Source organism: Erinaceus europaeus, chromosome 8, assembly GCF_950295315.1.
Source record: "Erinaceus europaeus chromosome 8, mEriEur2.1, whole genome shotgun sequence".
In the NCBI taxonomy this organism is placed as follows: domain Eukaryota; kingdom Metazoa; phylum Chordata; class Mammalia; order Eulipotyphla; family Erinaceidae; genus Erinaceus; species Erinaceus europaeus.
This window is the reverse complement of record NC_080169.1, coordinates 35,662,800-35,669,764: the sequence shown is the minus strand read 5'-3', so window position 1 is coordinate 35,669,764 and position 6,965 is coordinate 35,662,800.

The window sequence follows — 6,965 nt, the reverse complement described above, 5'->3', positions numbered from 1 at the left end:
ACTGTAAAGCAGTTACCAAAAAAAAAAAAAAAAGAAAAAAAGATAAGGTCTGTGCTGGGGGTAGAAGGATGCAGACACTCAAGGCTTATAAAAGAATTTACAGCTTTGGCTCGAGAATTATAGCTTCAGAATGGAGTTTTCTTTTTTCCTTTTCTTTCTGGCATGTGCCTGTATACTTCTAACTAACCTAGGCAAATATTGGTCCTACTGATGTATTTTTTATTGCTTTATTTTTAAGATAGAGAGTTTTATCTTTAGAATCACACAAGGCTAGTATCTAAGTTAGATTAACTGTGTATGCATGTAAACATAGAGATATGTTTACAGAAACATGCTGATATTTTGGCAGACTACCTATACCTTTATGCAAACAGAGGGATGAGCTTAGAGAGATACCAGAAAAAATGATATTTTATGGCCTGCCTTAAGTCACGTTTTGATTGTGCACAGAAGCACACTGATTGCTTTTTTAAAGATTTTATTAATTAATGAGAGGGAGACACGAAGAAGAAAACCAGAATTCACTCTAACACATGGGATATCAGAGGTTGAATTCAAGACCTCATGCTTGAGAATCTAATTCTTTATCCATTGTACCACCTCCTAGGTCCACTTTTGATTAATTTTTTTCTTTTTTTATATTTATTTCTTTTCCCTTTTGTTGCCCTTGTTGTTTAACATTGTTGTGGTTATTGATGTCTTTGTTGTTATATAGGACAGAGAGAAATGGAGAGAGCAGGGGAAGACAGAGAGGGGGAGAGACCTGCAGACCTGCTTCACTGCTTATGAAGCGACTCCCCTGCAGGTTGGGAGTGGGGGGTTCGAACCGGGATCCTTATGCTGGTCCTTGTGCTTTGTGCCAGGTGAGCTTAACCTGCTGTTGCGCCACCGCCCGACTCCCTACTTATTCATTTTTGTTATGACTTGACAGTTATCAAATACAATCAGAATATAAAAGAATTACAAAGCTAAATTTAAATAAATGAAAAGTTATTGTTGGTAAAAGGCATAATGAGAGGTTATCTGAATGATAAAATAGTCATAATGACCTGTTCCTCAAAGGTTTTCATAAGGGTGAAAAAAGAAGTTGCATGGAAAGCACTCAGAAATATTCACATATGATAGATAGTGTTTTAAGATATTTTTACTTGTATTATATTTTATTCTTCACAACATCACAATATCTCATAGAGCTTCCATATTATCCCTTGCAGAGAATATTTACTCTACCTCAGCCAAAAAAAAAAAAAAATCAAAAGTGGAAAAAAAAAAAAAACCTCTCTTATGGCCATTTATTGGAACAAATTCATAATTAACTGGAACCTGGAACAGCTCCATCTCCAAAATCTGACTGCAAGAACTGACAAGTTGACTACACCATACTTTGCTTCCTGTGCTCTCACACAACCTATCCCCACAAAGCTTCCTCTCTCTGATCACATCTTGATCTCCAGCCTCACTTTACAACATTCCTTCCAATAAAACCAAAAGGTCTTGTTGACATCACTTACCATTTGCATTCCATTGCAATCAGTCTCAAAAATGCCTCGACCACCTCTTTTTCATGTTTTTCTGCTCTCTACTAAGGGTCACAAAAACAGTATCTTTGTTCAGAGCTGTTAAGGAGTTTATGGAAGTGTATATAGTTTGCTACTAATGAAAACAGGTGTTATTGTTTTGCCTGTTCAATGAAGGTTCCATCCCTTCAAACACTACTCCAAATTTTACCACTCTTTTAAAACTCACTCCCCAGGATTGGGTAGCAGTACACTAGGCTGAGTGTACATTTTACCATGTGCAGGGATCCGGGCTCAATCAAGTACTGGGTTCCCACCTGCAGAAAGGAAGCTTCAGAAGTAGTGAAGCAGGTCTGAAGCTGTCTCTCTATATCTTTCCCTGTCTCCCTTCCTCTTTTCAATTTATCACTGTCCTGTGACATAAAATGGAAAAAAAGGAAACAGTATTCACTGAGAACAGTGGATTTGCCATGCTAGCACCAAGTCCCAGCAATAAATCTGGTTTCCAAAAAAAAAAAAAAAATTAAACTCACAACCCAGCCATTTTCAGTTCTCTTTCTCACTTTCAGCTCATGATCTTCCACATAATTTTTTTCTGGACAAAACAGAGGCTTTAAGAACCAATTCTCCTATTTCCTTTCATACCAAACATTGCATTATATGCCTTAGATTATGTCTCAGAAACTAAGTGCCCCATTCTTAATGAGGACTTAAAAAAATTGGAGAGGATATGAAGAAAAAGGAACAGTTTTGCATTGCTGGTGGGTGAGAGTGTACATTGGTCCAACTCTGCATTGATACCATATCTCTTTCATCTTCTTAATGTAAGATTGTAGAATAAAACAATTCTATAATTTCTGAAGGCTAATAAAATAGGCCACTTGCACAATGTACAGACTTGACAGGAATCTGATTCAAGTTCAATCCTATTCCCCACTACACTAAAGGAAGTTTCAGTGTTCTTTCTCTTTCTCTGTACCACCTCCTCAAAAAATGGATTGAAGATTTAGATGTTAGACTTAAACTTATTGAATACATGGAAGAAAATATGGGGAAAATGCTCTGTTAACATGACTTCAGTGATGTCTTTGGAGACTCAACTCTAATCAGGGGAATAAAATCATAAATATAAGCAAATAGGACTAAGTTAAACTCAAAAACTTCTACATAGCAAAAGAAACTGTCACAAAATGAAATTCTACTGAATGGGAGAAAATATGTGCACACCACACATTTCACACAAGGCTAATATCTAAGATGCATAAAGAAGCCCCAAAATCCAGCAAAAACAACAAATACAAAATCACCCCATCAAAACATAATGAGAAGCATAGAACATATACTTCACCACAGAAGACTTACAGATGGCCAACAGACATTTGATCTATGCTGTTAAAAAGTTATCCAAATATAGAGCTGCCTTTAAAGTGAATGAGTCTTTACATCAGTGCCACACAATAAGTAACAAACAAAAAACCCACCACTGATAAAAATATACATTATTACCATTTATAACACATTAGAAAAAAAAATCCTACAAACTACTTGTTTAAGTATGAAAATAAGTAGCTAAAATTATTACAGCATTTCAAAGACAGTGCATAATCTAATCTAACTCAGCCTAGCTACAAATGTCAGTTTGATTGCATCATTTCTCATGCTTCTCTGGTTATGTCATTGGAAGAACCATCCAAATAGTCTGTCAAGGAACTTTATTACACATTATTCAGAAAATAACTGTTTTTAAAAAAGTCTCAAAATTAATTTGAAAATATATTTTCCTTTCCATTGTGAAACAAAAGCCAATATAACCTAGTATATTGGAAAGGATACAGACTTTGAGATATAAAAATCTGAAATTGAGAATTAACTCTGTGACCTTGAGCAATAACTGAATGTCTCTGAACTTGAGGTTTTGCCTTTTGTACTTTGGGTTCATAATATCTTTCTCACAGGATTTTGTGAGGACTAGAGAGAATAGATGAGCAATATTTGTGTCTACCACACAAATTCCCTCTTATTCCCACCCACCCCATTTCTGTTGCACTGCTTTCTTTCCATACAACTTGAGAGCCAGAAGTTGGAACCATTTAACTGGAATAATAAATTTGTGACTGTATTCAACATGTATACTGAGCTTGCTATATTCTGCTAAATTCTGAGTATACAATATACTAAACAAGACACAGTACAGAAACTTCTGGCTTTTTTCCTGTTTATTTTCAGACAAAAAGTAAACATTAATAGCACTATAAACAAGGGCAAGATAGCAGCAGAGTTCTTAACTCTTAAACACATACCACAAAGAAGAATGTCTGAGTTGAGTATGAAGAGAGTGGATATGTAAAGACAAGAAATAAGGCAAACATGATATTGCTACATTTATTTCTCATGATGGCATTGGAGAATATCAGGCATGCTAAGGAAAGAGTAAACATTTAAGAGCATGAATTTATTTTACTGCTTGTTTTTGCCTCCAGGTTCTGCCTGCACATCATTCCTGTCAGCCACTTTTATTTATTTTTACTTTTTTATTTTTACTTTTTATTAGTGATTTAATTTTTTTTTACTAAATTACAAGATAACAAGTGTAAGACTCCACACTATACCCACCACCAGAGTTTTCAATTCCCAACCCCTCCATTGAAAGCTACAGCCATTCTCTTAAGGTTATAGATATGGGTTAACTATTATTTTGACAATTATCTGTCTATATTTGCACAAATTTACCCATTTTTCTATGGCCTCATCTTCTTTTCCTTTCCAGGTAACACATATACCTATTATTACATCCAAACCTTCCTCTCTTTTTCCTCTTCTTTCTCTGGGCCCTGGTGGAGTTGGAATTAAGAGCCCTCTGGTCATCTTCCCCCTTTTATTTTCCCCCACTGGCAATATGGATCAAAATACTTTTTGGGGTGCAGAAGGTGGGAGTTCTGACTTCTGTAATTGCTTCTATGCTGGACATGGGTGTTGGTCAGTGGATCCATACCCCCAGCCTGTTTTTATCTTTTCCCAGTGGGGTAGGAATCTATAGACTGGCAGTTAGCTTTATAAAGAATGAGAGATGGAAAAGAGAGACATTTACAACTTTGCTCCACTTTTTATGAAGCTTCTGCCCTGCATTTGGACTGTGAGTTTGAACCTATGTCTGTGCACATGCTAACAACATGGATTTCTCATGGCTATTTGAGGTGATACAATATCCTAAAAGTTACTTGTTAAGTAAAAACCCAGTGGTGAGGGGTAGACATGCAGCTTCCTGGGCCAGTGGGGGGTGGGAGTGGGTGGGAGGGATGGGTCACAGTCCTTTGGTGGTGGGAATGGTGTTTATGTACACTTCTAGCAAAATGTAGACATATAAATCAGTAGTTAATTAATATGAGAGGGGGAAATCAATTGTATGTCTCAAAGTTTCTCAAAAGACAAACTGAATCTTTTTAATATATAGGCTATGTATTTGATATGCGAACTCTCTCAAAAGCCTAGACCAAGTAGATTAGAAGCATCCAATAGCACAGCTATATACAAGATAATGGGTACTGTACAGCAAACCATAACAAAGGGACTTTTCAAAGTTAACCCAATTAACAAATAATGTGATGATAATATTAACTATCGATTGTCTTTTTGAACCCTAAGACAGCAGGAACCTCACATCTTCACTATAGAGCCATTACTTCCCCCAGTCCTGGAACCCTTGGATAGGGCCCACTTTCCTGTATGCATCTCCCAATCCAAACCAAATAATATTGCATCCACCGATCACAACCTAATCAAAGCAATGATTGCCACCTCAACATGCTTCACCTCAGACTGTATCCAGAGACTTCACATGTGGAATAACAACCCTTCAACTTCATTACTCGGGTGAGACCTTTCCTTTAATAGTACACTCTAATTTCATCTCAGGTAGTTCACTTTCTAACAAAGTCCCATAATCTAGATATACACCAGTTTCTGTGAGAGAGAGCTTATGTGCACACGTATCCATAAACTACTGCAAAATATATACCTGAAAGCAGAAGTACACTAGAGTTTGCAGTTCCAGGATGCTGGCTAGGCTTCCCTGGATTGAAGACCCCACCAATGTGTCCTGGAGCTCAGCTTCCCCAGAGACACACTTTACTAGGGAAAGAGAGAGGCAGACTGGGAGTATGGACCGACCAGTCAACGCTCATGTTCAGCGGGGAAGCAATTACAGAAGCCAGACCTTCTACCTTCTGCAACCCTCAACGACCCTGGGTCCATGCTCCCAGAGGGCTAGAGAATGGGAAAGCTACCATGGGAGGAGGTGGGTTATGGGGATTGGGTGGTGGGAATTGTGTGGAGTTGTACCCCTCCTACCTTATGTTTTTGTTCACTAATCCTTTATTAAATAAAAAATTTAAAAAAAAAAGAAATTTGAAAATAAAAGAGTGTTTTGAAGGACTATGGCAAAGTGCATGCTTTAGAAAACTCATTTTGGTATGGCAGTGGAGAATGAAAACATGACAAGTTTTAGAGCTGGGAAAGAGTTAGGATGGGATTTGAAAAAATGTTAAAGTAAGAAATTACATGGTGAAGCAGGTCTGTAGGTGTCTTTCTCTCCCTCTCTCTGTCTTTCCCTCCTCTCAATTTCTCTCTGTCCTATCAAAAAAAAAAAAAAGAAGAAGAAGAAGAAGAAGTCTCTAGGAGCACTGGATTCGTAGTGCAGGCACTGAGCCCCAGCGATTACCCTAGAAATATATATATATATTTTAAAAAGCAAGAAATTATAAAGCTTAGAAGTAGGTGTTGGGATATTGTGCAGATGTGGTTGAACATTGGCAGGGCCCACAAACCACTATATTCCCATGCAAGTATTATTCACATATCCCCACCATGTTATCCCCTCAGGGTATTGCTAATCCTGCCAGCTTTCTACCATCCCAGAATGCCTTTTTCTTTTCTCCAACCTCTTCCCTAGCCAATTGCGTCCCGACTTCCACTTCCAGAATTCTCCTATAAAAGTCACTTCTGTTTCTGCTCTTTCTTCTTCCCTCTCTCTCTCTTTTTCTCTTCCGCATCCTGACCTATAGAAGGGCTGGCATGCATAGCAGGAGGCAGCCATTTTGCTAGCTCCACGTGGCCTAAACCCGCTATGCTCACACCTGACTCTGGGACGTCGGCTTGAATAAAGATTTGTGTTCCCACTCGGCTACAAGTTCCTGGTATCTTCTCTCTTTGGCAACACTAGGCCAGCAATAGGAAGTGTTAGAGAAAAAAATAGGGTGCGCAGAGCCAAAACTGATATAGTATGGTGCATGAGAAATATGAAGAAGGGCCAGTACTGAGTACAAATGTTGCTTTTGAGGTGAGAATAATAATAAAGATCAAGGTGAGAATTCTGAAACTGAGAGCTGGAGCTCTAAGTGAGTCACAGTGCGGTGCCCCATCAAGTTCACCAGGGATCATGACACAGTCATC